Here is a 17,236-nt window from a genome sequence, read left to right on the forward strand (position 1 = left end):
TTCCCGGAGGCACCGCCGCTGACCCACACCCTCGACATCATCTTGTCATGTGGTAGGGGCAGAAGGCTGATTTCCCTGCTGTATTTGGCCATGCATAGGGATTCGACCCCTCCGACCACACCATCCTGGGCGGCTTGGGAGGCAGACCTGGGGGTGGAGTTGGAGCCGGGACAGCGTAAACGAATTGGGCTTCTGACCCGAAAAGTCTTGTGTAATGCCCGATTCAAACTAATACATTTTAACTTTGTTCACCGTACCTATATGACTCCGGTCTCCCTGAATCGCATCTCTGCGGATAGGAAACACACCTGCCCTAGGTGTGGCGCGCAGAAGGTGGGATTTTTCCATCTAGCGTGGGAGTGTCCTCAGGTCAGTGCCTTTTGGAGGGAGGTGGTGGACCATATTGGTCGTGCTACAAAACTCAGGATGGCGCTGGATCCACTCCATTGTCTTTTGGCCCTGGTACCCAAACCTAAAAAGAAGATTTTGTCCTATAAGTTTTTACAATTACCACTAGTCTTGGCAAGGCGGCGCGTAGCTATAACCTGGATGGGTCAGAGGGCTCCCGAGGTGTCCCTCTGGCTGCGAGATGCTAGAGAATGGTCACTAGCTGAAAAGACGCACATGCAGCGCACTCGCCGAGATGGGAAGCTACAGGATGACCTCCTTGCCTGGAGGTTGATGTGTATGGAGGGGCTCACAGAAGATGATTCGGATGCCACTAGCGCTGAACTGTTCACCCCCGCCGAGTCTGAGAGTGCCGGGGAGGGAGTCCGGTTGGAGGACCCGGATCAGGTGTAGTGCCCCACTAGCTGCACACTAATGTTCCTTGTTCAATATAACTATGATTAGCTGTGATCCCTAAAGGTCTTCTCCTAGATATAATGACTGCACCTTCTTGGGCCTCACATGGATAACCTGATTCTGTAAGCAACATATTAATGATGCCACGCACGGGGGGGTTTGTTTTTTGTTCTATGTTAAAACAGTGTTTTATTATAAACAGTAGGAAAAATGCTTCTCCAGAGGAATAGAGGTGGGATTACATGAAGGACATAGGAAGAGGAGTATATTGTAAAAACAGCGAATACAATGATATATACGTATCTTCAATGCATGGCTAAGTTTCCCTGACACATGCTCCAATTCTACGCCGCCCAGCCTCCGGGATGTGGGCCTATATGGCTGTGTACTGTCCTGTAACTTGCATGTAAATGATCTTGCCTTTAATTGGCCTGCAAAGTCATAAATACCTGTGCCTTTTATGTTTCACAATAAAAATATTTTTCACAAAAAAAAATATTGTCAATGCAAGGCACGGGGTGGTCTTCTGACATCCAAAGTTTATAAACTCCCTTCTGCTGCCAACTTTGTATCAACAATAAAGGATAATTCAAGGGTCTGATTGATGTGGGAAAGGAATAGAATCCGAGTTACATGTGGGCAGGTCTGCTTTACTGTGGCTACCTGGATGTCATTAAATCTATGTTGTGAAGCCATAGGAACCAATAGGCAAGATGATTGAGTGAAGATGCGTGCATCACTTGAAACGGACGCTGTGATAGGCAGGTCAACATCGTATTGAAGTTCAACGTCGGTGGTCATCAGATAACTGCACCCTTACAGAGGTGTACCTTAAAAGTCTGTTGTATTAGGATACACAACAATTATTCAATTAATGCTTCTTTATTGGTAGGAAGGAAACAGGTCCGTCCGCACCAGATGCAGCAGGATACTGGCTGAGGCAGGAATGCACCCAGCATAGAATACATAAACATTCTATATTCTACAACATCAAATATAAAAATACTGAGAACATAACAAAGTCTGCTTTTAAAGTGAACCAAGTAGCAAGGTATGCCTGGTTTTGAAGGAGGACAAAAATATGTAAATTGTTCTCCAAAGCGCATAAGTAAAACCGTTTACACATTGCCAGAGAGCGAGTATGCATTGACTGATGGGTACCCAAACTCTAAGATTTCACTGACACCCCCAAGGATATTATGCAATGGGCTAGAACATTTTGTGGGACAAAAAGGGAAACTGTAGGCCAAAATACTGAGATTTGTTCAGCTAATATTTTTTGATAATTGTTATGCTTAACATATTTTGTCTTGTGATTTAGGTACAGAGCTAGCATAGTACTACATGGGTAGCAGCAGAACTACCTTTTACTTTTACATAAAGTATAGGTGGCAGTGGCAGGAGGAAAATAACACGATTCTCTCGCACATACAGAACAGATAACACACTAAACTAAAGAGAGAGTTAGAGGGGTCAAAGAACTGTTGTACACTTCCCGTAAACAAACAAACATACAAATAGTACAACATTCCTGCATGAAACAGTCAAACCTCTTAAGGAATTACCATACATTCATGTACTCACAGAAGATAATGAACCCTTATCTACCTAGTATACTATTTTTCATCAGTAGTCTCCTTCACAGAACAGATGCAGCACAGCAGCAGAAAATCAAGCATCTCTCTCTAACAGAATGCAGCAAATGTGATCTTCGATTCTCCAGAGGAGAATCAGCAGGACAGGCTAGTACAAAGTTTAATCCCTCACAGAACATGAGAGGTTAATTTATGAGGACATAGGGCTGCAGACAGCTCTCTGGAGTTAGTGCCTAACTTACTAAAAGCATATAAAGGTCGATGAGTGAGTGAATATGACATGGCTCTGACACTGTTCTCCGTTAGGTGACAATCAACATCAGCATCCTGAAGGACCTGCTACTCTCATCAGGGCCGAACTGGGAACCGAAACCGGCCCTGGCAAACTGCTCGGCCGGCACGCCCCTGGGGTGGTGGGGGGTGCAGCTGAGCAGTTTGCCAGGGCCAGTTTCAGCCAATTTTGTTACGGAGGCCAATATTGCCAACACCCCACCCTAGCGGCCCACCGGGGAAACGCCTGGTGCCCGCTACGGCCAGTCCGGCCCTGACTCTCATCCAGGGACATGATGTTTGAGTTGATTATTTGGTTATCATCATATCGATAAGTAGCCATAACTTACCAGGTCATTGTTATTTGGAGCACCTCAGTCCCAGTCGAGTAAATATGCACTAGACAGGCATACAGGTGCCAACCTCTTTAAAAAGTTTTATATGCGCACTCAACAGGTGCAGTGCAGTCCCAGACTAGGTGTTGGACCTGTTTAATATGTTGAGGGCCGCCACTAGAGGTTGGTGAGCCAGCAAATAACTGGGAGAATCGACCAACCAGAGCTGAGCCACTGGTCTGACTTGGCTTTAAGAGGATCCTGCAACAAAAACCCAGTACAAATATCATAACATCTCCTTAAAATTAAAAAAGTGTATTGGTTTAACACATGGAAGTGTTTCACCTTTACACATCACTTTATATCAATGCACTGAGGGGTATTTACTAATAGTGACACTTTTTAAACTCAAACTTGAAAAACTTTCAGGCCCTGCTCTGAGTACAATTCCACCAGTCTACTAAGATACAAGCGAGTTGTCATCTGTACCCTACAGGTTTCCTAGTTTATCAAAGGTGAAGCAACGTACAGCCTATTAAATCAAACCCTAAAGTTTTTTGCACATCGCACATCATGAGCTCACATATTTGAAGGTGCTTTCATATGTGATAATGAAAAAAAAGGAGGCTAATAATAAAGTATTTGCCTAGGATCACACACCTTGGTCAAGTGGGGAAGCCAGGATTGATCCCAGATTTTCAGGATTCACATTGTGCAAATTCGGCCACTATATGGGTGTCTCTTTCTCTAGCCCTTTTTTACATCAAAATGTCACTGCTTGCCCCTAATTCTTGGCATGTGAGACACAGGTACAATCCACATCAACGCTCTGCTTGTTTTGAACTCAAGGGACCAACAGGCCCTCAATCTGCGCATCTGGCTCAAGCTTTTAGTGGCTCGTTTACCTTGAGCTGCCATTGTTTCTGATGTCTAAGACATCTAAGACACCCAGCCATGTTCCACGAGGCTGCAGTAATACAGGTAGCACTCCTAATGGCTATCAGCCAACAATTCCTTCCTATGGAGGCTGCCAAGCTGGGAGCAAGCTCCAGAGTTTTCAAATTAATCTTCTAAGGCAGAGTTTTTAGGTCTCGTCTGAGACAGTGCTGTTGCTTACAAGATATTTTGTAAGCTGACAACCCGCCCGTTACTTACCATTGGTTGTCTTCCTTGTGGGCTTTATACCACTGTTTGTTCCTCCCCTGGTGCATGGACGCGTTACTTGTGTGCTTCAAGTACTCCTTTTTGGGAGCTACTTTTTTCATATGTTTAAGCACATGACTAGAGTGCATGTCTTTTCCAGCAGTCTCCCTCACATACTTGCCCCTCAAATTTTGCACAGCAGCAAGCAGTTTTGTATTGCTTTTCTCTGAGCTTGAGTGCAAACTTCAAATCTACTATCTTTGCAAATGTGTATTTGTTTTCTCCCCCATACACTTAAGGACAGGAAAATTGTTTTGCCACATAAGTAAACGATAAACACAAAAATATTTGGCTATTTGTTGTTCCCAAGTAAAACACGGAGAACCACGTTTGTTCTCACATTCATGCAGCAGTCAGGATATATTAATATGACATTTTTATAAATCTTACTATGCTTATGCGGTTAGAAACGTAATGCTTGTTTGGTAACATATTTGTGACTTGCTTAGGCACTGGGTAATTAATTAAGGACTATAACTGAGAGACCGAAAAGAACTATTGGTGCTTCCGACATCTATGTATTGATTTGCAAATCCTTCTCCAGTTAACTGTTTTGGAGGAACTGTCATAAAATTCAATACTTAAAAGTATCTTTAATCTCCGACCCTCAGGGAGTCGTAGTACTTGTATAGCGCCATGAAACCGCTTGGTGTACGCGCGCTCAAGAAATATTTTAAACTCACTCAAACTCTCCTCCTCCTCTGCTCCTGCTCTCTACGTTCAACCCATAATGCTCTTTATCAGGGACTGGATGAATTTTAATTATCCTAAACGGAACCCCGATAAGACCGAGCTAGTACTCACGGGTGACATCTCCAGCACCTGGTCCTCTGCATTCTGGCCCCCCTCCATGGGCCCCTGTCCCCCTCCCTCTACCTCAGTTAAAACTCTTGGGATAAGAGTCAGCTCTGATCTCTCGATGCACTCTTAAATTAGCGCTGTGGTATCATCTTGTTTCCTCAAGCTCCGTGTCATATGCAAGATCTCTCGCTTCTTCTCCACTGCAGCTCTGAAAATCATCCTACTAGCTATGATTGTATCGCGCCTGGACTACGGCAATGCGCTATATGCTGGGGCTCCCGCATACGAGCTGCGCCGTCTCCAACTGATCCATAATCAAGCTGCTCGTCTAATCTTTAAACTGTCCAAGCATCATCACGCCACTCCATTGCTAAAATCCTTACATTGGCTCCCTCTTTCTGAACGCTCTTTATTCAAAATGAGATGCTTGATCTTTCAGGCCTTAGCAGGCACCGGGCCAGCATTTCTAGCTTCAAAAATCACAGCTTATGTTCCTAACAGGGATCTGCGGTCCTAATCCAATGCTTCTCTTGTGCGTCCCCCGATTTAGGAGAAAAAAACCTGGCGGCATGAGGTTCTCCACCGTGGCCCCTGTCTTTTGGAATGCTCTTCCCTTCAGTATTAGGACAGCTGCTTCCTACTCGATCTTTCGCAGGGCTCTCAAGACCCAGCTTTTTTCACGCGCTTTCTCACAATAGGCGGCCCCCTTTCTGCCTTTTTCCGGTATGTCTGTCCTCAAAGCCAAGAAACCGTTCGGTATACGAGCGCTTTATAAATGTTTTAACTTCAACTTCAAAATCATTCTACTTTTTTGAAATTCCAAATATTTCTGTGCACAAAGCTGAGGAAATTAATGAATTCCTTTGCAAAATGAACGAAAGTTAATAGCTGGGCACGGTGCCAAGTGGAATCCTCCTGTTTTACGTTTTTCACATGATTCTCAAAATACTTTCAGCCAGACTCTAGAGGCAGTACAATTTTCTTTTATAAATAATGCAATGGGAAGTATAACATAGAAAAGTGAATAATTTATCAACTTCGTGGTACACAAAAAAACACAAATAAAAAGAAGGATTGTATGCCTTCTCTGTGTTGTCATGGAGTGCCAATCCGAACTTACACAAAGGCTGTATCTTACTGCCCCGTGAATTGTACTGTCCCACCCACAGTACGTCGGTCAACTGCGTCTTATACCCATGTCTATAGATGGGCGTTTCTTGGTGGTATAGGCACATTTTTATCTTTTTTTTTGTCCTTTATGCTTAAGATTTTTGGCAAATATTTAGCTATTTCCTTATTTATATTTGACCTTCAGCTCAGGTGAATTTTCTTATCTCTTGCAAGGAACATCTACAAAGTTATGTTGCTTTGTGGCTCGGAATTGGTACGGCATGTCTTTTAGGAAAATTTTAAGATGTGAGAATGTGCATCTCGCAGTATTTAGTAGACTGAAGAACCAGGGTCAAACTCTGCCTTTCAGACCATAATGCAATCCTTCTGCATTGATCATTCTAGGATTGGGAGATTCTTTTTTAGACTTTCAGGTCATTAGTCAGGAACCGTGACTGATCACAACTTCTGCGTTAGCCAAAGTAACAAGTTGTTCTTCATCATTTTGGTACTTTAGTTGAGTTTGTAAATATGATAAACGTTTTTGAATGGCACTTCATAAAAAGAAAGTTCTGTTTTCCTTTTTCTCCCTCTTATGATCTCAGCTTCCTCTGTTCGCCCCCCCTTTTAGGTTCATATCTCTCAGATGCCACAACTGTTTTTCCATTTTTTTTGGCAGGGTTATGAAGGAACCTGTGATTAAGTAACTTTCTTATAAGTTTCTCATTGCAAGTTGTAAAATGTATGGCTTGATATCCACCACTTAGCTTCTCCGGATGTCAGGTAATGTAGCAGAGTTTGGTTTCGTCTGAGAAGACAATCCTGTGACTTCCCCGAGTGCATTCAAGGAAGCTGTTTCCTGTGCACTTTCTTTTCTGTTGTCTTCCAGCAGGTGACTGATAATAATTTCAGTATGTTCCAAAACTGATGAGTACACGTCAATTGGGGATGGAAGTAATTTGCTTTTAGGTGAGTAGGAGTTGTACAGTCCTGGGTTTGGTGTTTTTGCTATAATGGACATGCTGTTCAGTCTCACTTTCTGGGACAAGAGAGTTTGCTGCTTTGCCAAGGAGATTACTGAACACATCTAGCTTAGGGCTACTCTGGTTGAGAAATTATCAATACACACTCAATAACAGCTATATCATATATATTTGACCTCTATATTTGTGGACACCCTTTCTGGAGGATATCTTGGATTATTTTGTGTGGTTTAACCGACCAGGACTTGACTTGCACGTAGCAGTCCGGATGCAATGCCACCTTCCCCTTTTGCTACCTCTTTGCTCATGCTTTTCTCACTCGCTTGAACACCAGGAGGATTTTTGTTTCTCCATTTCTAATGACTCATTGTCTAGTTATCTCATCTATTAAAATGACTTCAGAGTTGGCATTCGTGCAGATAGCTCCCTGGGCAAAATAAAATGTAGCACCCACGCCCACATTCCATCTTTAATTGGTGTTGTGTTGAAAAAATTAGAGCAGTAGGGGGAAAGAGAGAGGGTAAGAATTAGGAGAGCTGGAAGAATAAAAACACACAAAATTGAGGCACAGCAGCAGTCTTTTGGGCAGGTCAAACAGTCATGCGTACTTTGCATGTTCACCACCCAGGCTGCACTATAGTCTGGGTGGAGGACATGCCCAGGCTCCCATTCCCTGGCTGAGCACCAAACCATGTTGCTCAGACCAATCGCAACGCTGCATTGCATCGTTGTGATTGGTCAGGGGAGCCTGGATGTGCTTCCTGTTCCTAGCTAGGAGAAACGCGGCACAAAGACGGAAGAGAGATGCGGCGACGACAGAGGAGAGGCGCGGTGAGGAGGTATGTTTTTACCCCATCTTTTTTAACACGCTTCTCCCCTCCCCCCGCCTCGCCACCCCCGATCTGTGCTGGCCGCCACTGTTGTTGTGTGTGCGTCCTTTTAATTACCATTCGGCTGCCTCAAGTTTTCAATTTTTTGTTTTTTTTAAAGTACAATGTCTCATTATTAGGATGGAGCAGTAAATGCCATGTTAAATCACTGCGGGTGATATATGGCAGTCAAACTCCACTTCCGCAAATATCTACGAGGAGGTCACTGTCTGGAATCCTTCCATTTTCAAAGGGATTTATACCATTTCCTTATTTATAGTGTTAGGTCTGTAAATCCCTTTCAGGGATGAAGGTTGAATTATTATATTACATTTTATTATGATATTCCATTGGTTGCACAAGCAGAGATGTCATGTCTTGTGAATATGATGTCAGCTCTCGAAAGTTTGCACGGAGCAACCCCTATCTGACACTCAGATGGGCCTGAGATCACGAAAGAGCAGCCTTCATTAAATGGCAAGAGCGGAGAAGGACAATGCATGTTTTCTGTGCAGTTGTACTCATTTTTTGGCAACTTGACGAGTGGCCTCCGATTTGATTCAAGTGAAATCCTATTGGAAGAGAAGAAGACACATAGGTGACACAAAAAAGCATGTGTAAGAATCGATGGCCTATTTTGGTCCCAACTGGACTAGCAGTGATAAATCAGTCATCCTTCTCATGGCTTGCCCATTACCATGGCAGTGTCTTTTTTACCCTGATACAGCTCCTGTCCATGCCCAGAGCCATTTTAAACAAAAACATTGACAAATGCAGTAGGTGTTTCTTTTATAATGTGAGTGCCAAATTGTTGGCTTTGCCAATTTTTGTGAGTGAAGTATTGTTTAAAAAATGCAAAAGACAACTTTTTTCAAAATGCTGGGGGAAAAGCAAACGTATGTTTTGGTATCTCAAAACTGTGCACTGAAATCAATGTTATCTTTATAAATGGCCTCATTTATTTTCCATAAACTTTTCATTCAGAAAACTGTAAACAAAATGTAAAAAGAAGGAACTGTCAGAATGGAAAGGCTTGGCAATGCCTAATTCACTTTCCACAAGATCCAGACATTGGTAATCTGCCATAGCACGGGGAGCAGATTTATGGACCTCTAAGAGAAGGGTCATGCTAAGTACACATTCTGCCTCAAATGCCAGCTGAGTCCCTGCACTATAAAAGTATTCAATGCAAAAGCTTGTGCTTTTGTGCAATGCGTGAAATTCAGGAGAAAACACAAAACAACCTATAAAGTATATTCTTAAGCCATATATAACTTACCAAAAATATCCTAGTGCTCTGCTTTTACAGACAAGGAGGGAGGATTGGGGAGCAACACAGCGCTGATGGCTGGGTATTTAAGCGGGGGAAAGAACACCAAAGGGAGAGAGCTAGAAAACGCATGCACTTTCATGGAGTGCAAAAGGAAAATGAAACAAAATGTTCCCTAAAATTGAGCAGTGGGAGGATACAAGTCTGATAATCAAAAGAATTGTAAAGAGGGTATACTGCAGTTGAGGGGCAAACACAAGATAAGGGAAGCCATCAAATACAAAGAAAACAAATGAGAGTGACAATACAGCCAGTCATCAGTAAGCAATGGTTGGGCTGTAAGCCCTTTTTGCAAGTTCATAATAGCTATTTCACAAACAGACAGCTTGTTCTGTCAACTAGGCAAAAGCAAGGCCTAAAACCAGCAACGGCAGGAACGCACTGTCCACCAGACATGTCAGTATATGTATTAGTTTTCTAACGACAAGCACCCAAAGTAGGGGTCAGTCTTCAGGAAAAAAGTATGGCACCCTCGCTCCGCTCCTCATGTTGGGAATTTCCTCATACACAATGATGCCATTTGTTGACTTTTGCAGTCATTTGGGTTGCTTTGTACACCTTTGTTGACTTATGGTTTACATGGGACAGGCAAAGCACCTGCAGCCGATTCGACAGCATCCTGGCCTCCATAGCGTGGGCTGAAAGCGCGGTTTTCCAGGGCGAAGGCGCATTCATAAGAAATGTAGGTGCAGGCACTGCACTTTCAATGCACATTGGTGCTGTCCGCGCTTCTGCTCTGGCACCTGCTTCTCCATCTTACCCAAAGGGGAACCCTACAGCAGGAGCATGTTCCTCTACCTCCAAGGAGCATGACCTTTCTGCATCTGCACTTAGCTGGTGATGGGCAGTAAAGAGACTCCTTCTGTTTCACAGATTATACTTCCCTTAAGGCAAGAAAAGAAAGAATGGGCCAACAGCACACAAATGATGTAAAAGCAAAACGAAATTAGAATATATTTGGAAGCTGAGACGTCACTGACATACTGCTTACCCTTCCCTAGTCCTCCTGGCCTATCAGAGGTATAGCTCGGTTGTAAAATCTGCCAGTTTCCTTAAAGCCCAGCCAGGCGACTAGGCTGCATTTTGGGTAAACAGCTGTAACCGGTAAGCATACCGAAGTTCGCGCCACTCATAATGAGTGGGTTGTGTGAGAAATATCAGTTTTGTGACGCGTTGGAAAGCATACATACGAACACCTTTTTTTTTCTTGCCCTTATACTGTTTTTTTTCCTAAAACTTAATCAAGCAGCTAGCGAATTGCACATCATGTGATGTGAGGAAGCACTGTCAAAACTACTTCCCCATTGGTTACTAATGTATGATGTTTACAGAAGCACAATTGAGGCCTCAAGCTCATGATGATATATGGCTGCTTGGATGTAAGGCTCACAATGACTACATAACCGACATGGTTGTAAATAAGATTCACAGCAGCACTGATGCATGTACTCTCCACAAATAGGTATCTGTAGAGACTGCTAAACTAACAGGCGAGCTTATTAGACATTTAGCAAAGCTGAAACACAAGAAGCCAGCAAATTCGAGATAATGAGCCAAATGTCTGAACTGAAAAATGTGAAACAAAATCATACATCAAGAAAAAACCCAGAAATATATTATTACAAATTTGAAACAAATAGGAGCTGCAATTGGCAGAAATAATTTTGCAACATTTATGAGAAATTCAAAACCAATTTTAAAACCATACTAGTCCCTTGCTGTAGAAAAGTCTGGCCTGACCACGTCTAAAACCTGTATCCCCACAGCCCTGCTGAAACTCACACATGTTCAGAAAAATAAACAAAACAGAGGAACACATCCTTTATGATCCGCAAAGACCAAAGACCAAAAAACAAACCAATGGAGGAATTAAAAAGACCACAAAAAAGTAAACAATATCTTGGACCCAAAGTATAATTTGAATTTGAACCTGAAATAGATTTCAGCATCCAAAACGCCCTACTGAAACTATTCAACCTCCTCATTCAAAATGTAACACCACTGGTGTGTGCTCCGAATAATAATCCACAGGCAAATGTGCATCAAGCACAGGCTGACTGACCTACGGTGAATTAATAAACACAGGCTGCACCACTCAAACCAAACACCCACCAAGAACCTGAGAGAAGTAAAGAATGCGAGACACTTCCTCCTCCACTGTCCTGCACACAAAGACATTCAGAACTCGAATTTTCCCACATTTACTTGGAAAATATAAACTCTGAGGGCAACCGAGTAGAAAAAATCTGCCTTATTAACACAGAAATATTGACAACAGCAGAGAGAGAAGCAAAGGAAGCGCCTGTATGCCCCCTGACGAGATAAAACACAGAAAACATGAATCTTTCACAGCAGGGAAAGGCAATGTACAAATTGTTATTCATCTGTCAAATATTGTACCCTTTGTACTTACTGTGGCAATACTTGTCAGATTTGTCATACCAATGAATTATTTTGTATTGTTCTTTCTTGTGTTGTTTGACCAGAAACGTAATAGCCATCTGTCCCTAAACCTCTCCTCGTCTTAACGGTACACATATAAAACAATAAATAAATGCACACAAAAAGGCAAGCCAGCGTCTCCCAAGCATGGAGATAAGATATGAGCCTAAGCTTCCATCTCCCCCCACAAAAAAGGGCATGATCACTAATATACACATATACAACCCAGAATGAAGCCACACACATACACTCAGAGAAAATTAAACTACCACAAATGAACCAAGAACTAAGCATTAAAATAATCACACACTCTCAACGGAATGCACAGAGAGAGGCTGAATTCTGCACAGGGACCTGGACACAAAGTTGGGTCTAGGGAAACACTAGTCACTCAAAAACATGCCAACCGTGGTAAACGGATAAGCATACATACAAACATGCCAACGCCAAGAGATGAATTTACGAATACCGAGTAAGCAGGCTTCAATGTAGCCATGCGAACAATGTATACAGATAGGAAACATACTGACAGTATGCTAACATAAGAGCGCAGAGAGAACCACATATATATATATATATATATATATATATATATATACACACTGACCAACATATTAACATCTGAGTGCATAATCACAAACACCCACCAAAGCGCACACATACTCATTTATGCCAAAAGATGTGCCTATACAGATCCACGTGGAAGATGAGCACAGATTTGCACACCACGCTCTGGAACAACATCAAGAAAGCCATACAGCCTAATGAAAAGATACATATAAGTTGGCAGAAAAATACACAGGAACACAGAAACAAAACCACCACGCTCGTTTACGTCCTAGAGTAGAAAACACTGCTAAATGTATGCACATCTACAGGAACAACCCAAACTGAACCCTGTGTTTTCATTAGGGTTCTGTTCTCCATAATCAAGAAAAGAACAATGGCTGGGCACTCTGTTGGCCTACCATCAATCACTGACAAAAGGCAGAAATGGAAATCGCGGCCTACCGTGGGCTGAGGCTGCTTCTGTGGATCCATGGGCGTCGCACCACCCCGTGTATCTCTTTGTTCCGTGAGAAACGGCTTCCCTTCTCCCTTCTCTTCCGTGCTGCAATCATTCGCACGCCCTGAGTAGAAAAAAAAGGAACAACCTAATTTCCTGATGATTATGATGTTACCGGGCAACGACCAATCAGGGGGTACCTCCTTTTTTTCTTCACTTGTAGTATTTCAAGCAGATACTTGCAAGAAATTGCAGGGTAGTCCCGAACAATCCATTCATCCCCCCTGGGACACATTAATGGAGACAAAAAAACACACTATGAAGGGGACAGCCTGGGATATGCCGGTCTCCACCCCCCCCCCCCCCCCCCTCCCACCACCACCATTCAACCTCATTACAGACTGGCTCAAGCAGAATGGGGCCTTATGGAAAGTCTGTGGCTGTGATTTTAGCATGATTATAGATTTGCCACATAATCCATCATCTGCTACATAATCTGCGGATTTTAACAAAAACATTTTCAATTTAACTCAAATGGTTCTAAAGTTACCAAAAGTACAGCGACACGTGTTGCCGCATACTGGAAGGCCTTTTGCAACGGTTGACTTGTCACCTTTCTGTTGCTTATTGCTATATTTGAGTGATAAACTGGTACTAATGGGGTGCAAACAATGCCCAGACAGTGCTAACAAGTCTAAAAATGGATAAAGAATGAAGTAATACTATCGCAAAATGTGTTGCATTTTGCCGCACAATTTGACTTTTCTTAACTCAACCCTGACGCACAATTTGTCCCTCCCCTGCCGCATAATTTCAGTGGCCCTTGTCTGTGAAGCCTGTCAATGATACAGTAATGCAGCGGTAGTCACCATATCAGCTTTACACTAATGTCAACTCGCCTCTGGGAAATTCTGCTGATCTGTCTGTCACACCTGGATGGAACATTGAACAATGATTACCAGAAGCAAATTTTCAGCTTTCCCTTCATATTTAAAAACATTTATACAACATTTATATAATACTTAATACGACCGTTATGCGTTTCTGGTCGCCGTTAATAAATGCGTACCTAATACCTATGGTAAGGGCGGAATCTGCCTTTAAAACATGACCTGTAGAACTCTGTGGATTTCTGCGGTTATGGGGGTCTGATTAAGAGTTCCCTGCTAATCTCGATAGGGGCAGTATCAGGAATTACCAGGCATGTAAGGATTGCATTTTTGCCACAAACCAGCAGATAAATTCAGGTTAAACTCCAAGTGAAAATGAGGGATTACCAGTGGAAACAAGTGAGGTTTCCCCATTGCCCCAATAATCCTTCACTTGTGAGGATACCCTCACCGTAAACTCATAATTCTACAGTATGTTCCCACATATCCCAAAATTACCAATGTCCAGTGCTAAACGTGTGCCAGTGGTGGTAGGTGGTGTACAAAGAAACGTATTTTTTTGGGGCCCAGGACATATTTTCATCAGCAGACTTTGACCCAGAGCAGTACAGAGAAAGACAGAAAAGGGAGATCAAAGGTGTGAGAGTAAGAAAGGAAAACAGTGACAAAGGGAGAAAAGAAAGTAGGGCTGAAAAATAACCAGAAAGAGGGAGATAAAGCGACAGAAAGAGGGAGATGCTTGTAGTTAGAGGCATAAGCTGGAATCAAAACTAGGCAGTGTTGGAATCCGGCAACCCCAACTTTGGGCAACAACAGCGGCTTCTTATGAAAAACCCTACGGCACCTGCTTCTTTTTTGCTTTACAAATTAATCACTACCAATACAAGTATTCATAACCCCCAGTGAGTTGGGGAATCGGGGGTTGGGACACCAGGCCTTATTTGGTTCACTTGAAATCAGGCCAGCACTTATTGCATTTCAGACAGAGAGAAAGCATAAAAACACCTCTGACCCTAACTGAGATAACACTTTGCAGCAATGGCAGCTCAATTGGGTTGGGTTGACTTTCTGCAATCCCTTTCCATAGTTTAGACTTAATCGTTCCCATCCACTCCACAAATAAAGGGATATCTTGGAGTGAATGAGAGGTTTTTATCTTTCAGCTAAACCCTCTAGTCTGTTGTCTTAATAAGAGCTCCCTGGAACACGGTCGAGTCCAACCTGACCTTTAGGAGTCAGGTTGAACCCGATAATGTAGATTAACACTAATAGAGAGTTTTTAGGACTGGGGGGGGGGGGAATTTGAGGAGTTTTTCGCACTCCACGCTCCGCAGAGCTGAGTTTTTTCCTCGCTCGCACTCACCAACTGTAAGTTGACAAGCGCGAGTGAAGAAAATCCAATGCTAGACCGCTTCTCAGCGAGATTTTTCAATACAGGCAGTCACAGACGGTCGCTGCCGCTCACATTGAGAAATGTTCCATTTGCGTTGAGGAAGATGCCGCTCGAGTAGAACTTCTATTCAAGCGGCAGAAAGCAGCAGTGCCTTCTTGCGCTGCGCATGATGTCGTCCATGCTGATTTTACAGCTTAGGACAAATACCAGGGGCTAAAAAGCAGTGTGAACTGCACAAGTTAATGCATTCCGCCACTTGCGGAACTACGTGTAGCTTGGCTGAGTTTTTTTTGTCACTTTGCGGAGTTTTGCGTGAGAGAGGAAATGTTACTCTCATTACCGACCATCGCTCTAGCAGCCATAGAGGCAGCAACGACCACAGCACCAACTACAGATGGCAGGTCCACCTGATTGTGGGGGGGGGGGTATAAGACAAACCAGAGAGTTGAAATGTTGCTTGTACAATCAGTACATTGCCACTATCAAGAAAATGGCCTGCTCCAACACCTTTACTAGACCCAGAAGGTGAGCAAGTATGGAGGTGTCAGTGGCAAGAGATGGCAAGAAGCAACAAGCCTAGCGGTAACACCAGGAAAACGTCAAGACGTGAGAGGTCCATTGGGCAGGAGACAGCTGTGGATCAGCAGCGAAAGAAGCTGCAACATAATAAAGGTGGGCAAAGCACTCCCATAGCTGCCACAAGGGAGCGAGGCCGACAGAATCCTTCGGAAATTAAATTTCTGTGGGCCTGCACCCACAATCAAAAAGGCTGGAGCCTCAAAGGCTTCCACTGCACAAAGATCCTCCACACCCTTGCTGGTCTATCGCCTAACTTTGGTGACCCTGAAGACTTTCGGCATTTGAAGGGGTGGGGACCTTGCTGCAGAGGCAGTCTCTTATCCCCTTAACTGAAAGTGGGTCCCTATGTTGGTATGGTACGGTCGCTTATGTTGACATTTATGTCATTGGTAAACTGCTAGACCTATATTAAAATTGTGTGTGGGTGAACTACAAACGGTTGTTACTGCTGCTTCCCTACCCCAAGATTAATAAAAACAGCCAGTTACAACAATGAACCTTTGGTTATCTTTTCCATTTAAATGTTTTGGTGATCAAAAATTGCTCCACGGGGTCACACGCCTTCCTCAAGAATATGGGTCTTTGTTTAACACATCAAACATTGTGAAACAGGACTTGGTTCATGTGGTATGTATGGTGGACTAGTTCATTTAATGTATCCTTTGTTTTCTTCATCAACTAGGGTAACAGCAGTGGAAAGACCACGTCTTCATATAACAGCTACAACTTGGGCAGAAACTGTGCAAACGTCCGTGCTTAGAAGGACAGAACCGCAGCACCACAAACGTTCACCGTCACTGGACATGTACAAACCAGGAGACAGCTCTGCCAGCGTTGCTTCCTCACACAGCAGGTGCAGCAGGGAAGCAGCAAAGCAAGCTTCTCTCTCTCACATAAGGCAGCAAATACAATAATATTCCAATTTCCAGGCATTCCACACAGAACACATTCAGCGGGGCAAGCTTCCCTCGCTCGCAGAACCTGTGCAGTTAAGGCATGAGTGCTGTATAGATTACAGAAATCTCTGGTATGGGCGCTTAAAACACTGAGCGAAATGTATAGGTGAATGAACAGTAACTAAACATGTTTTTACACCTTCCTAAATTATGATATTCCACATCAGCATTTGGAAAATCCTGCTACAGGTCAATCGGAGACCTGCTCTTGAAGTAGCCATAACTTAGCAGTCATTTTTTAGGAGAAGTTCAGTCACGCCCTAAGTAACTATGCATTAAACCAGGGGTGTCCAGTCTTTTGTGTAATAAGAGCTACTTCTGTTCAATGAAAATCATAGGAAAAGATGACGTTAGTGGCCACCATGTTCGTCATTATCAGCAAGCCTGAATGTAAACAAACGCAGCCTTTCCAAAGCTATAAAAGCTATGAGCAGACGTTGAAACAATGGTTCGCCTGCACAGTCGGTAACAATGGCCTCGCCTCTTACAGTCTAGCCTACCAGGCTATGTATACATTGATGGCTCCCGGAAACGCATGCCTCAGAGAGAGAGTGCAGCTGGGCTCCCACAGTCGGGTCCCATCCCAACCCCTCCAGTGTGCACATAATTGCTTGCCTTGCATTGTCCCCTCCAGACTGGCTGAGCGCGAGTCCCTCGCTGCTCTGATATC

General features: G+C 43.4%; 1 protein-coding gene across 4 annotated transcripts in view; it reads right to left on the minus strand.

Annotated features, from left to right (window-relative positions):
- PHC2 (polyhomeotic homolog 2) overlaps nt 1-17,236 on the minus strand; it is a 690,492-nt gene that overhangs the window by 588,232 nt on the left and 85,024 nt on the right. For all 4 annotated transcript variants that reach the window (XM_086922215.1, XM_086922217.1, XM_086922216.1 and 1 more), the window contains exon 2: nt 12,754-12,872. The gene's annotated coding sequence lies outside the window, so the exon portion shown is untranslated. The remainder of the gene's footprint in view (nt 1-12,753; nt 12,873-17,236) is intronic.

Source organism: Lissotriton vulgaris, chromosome 5, assembly GCF_964263255.1.
Source record: "Lissotriton vulgaris chromosome 5, aLisVul1.2, whole genome shotgun sequence".
In the NCBI taxonomy this organism is placed as follows: domain Eukaryota; kingdom Metazoa; phylum Chordata; class Amphibia; order Caudata; family Salamandridae; genus Lissotriton; species Lissotriton vulgaris.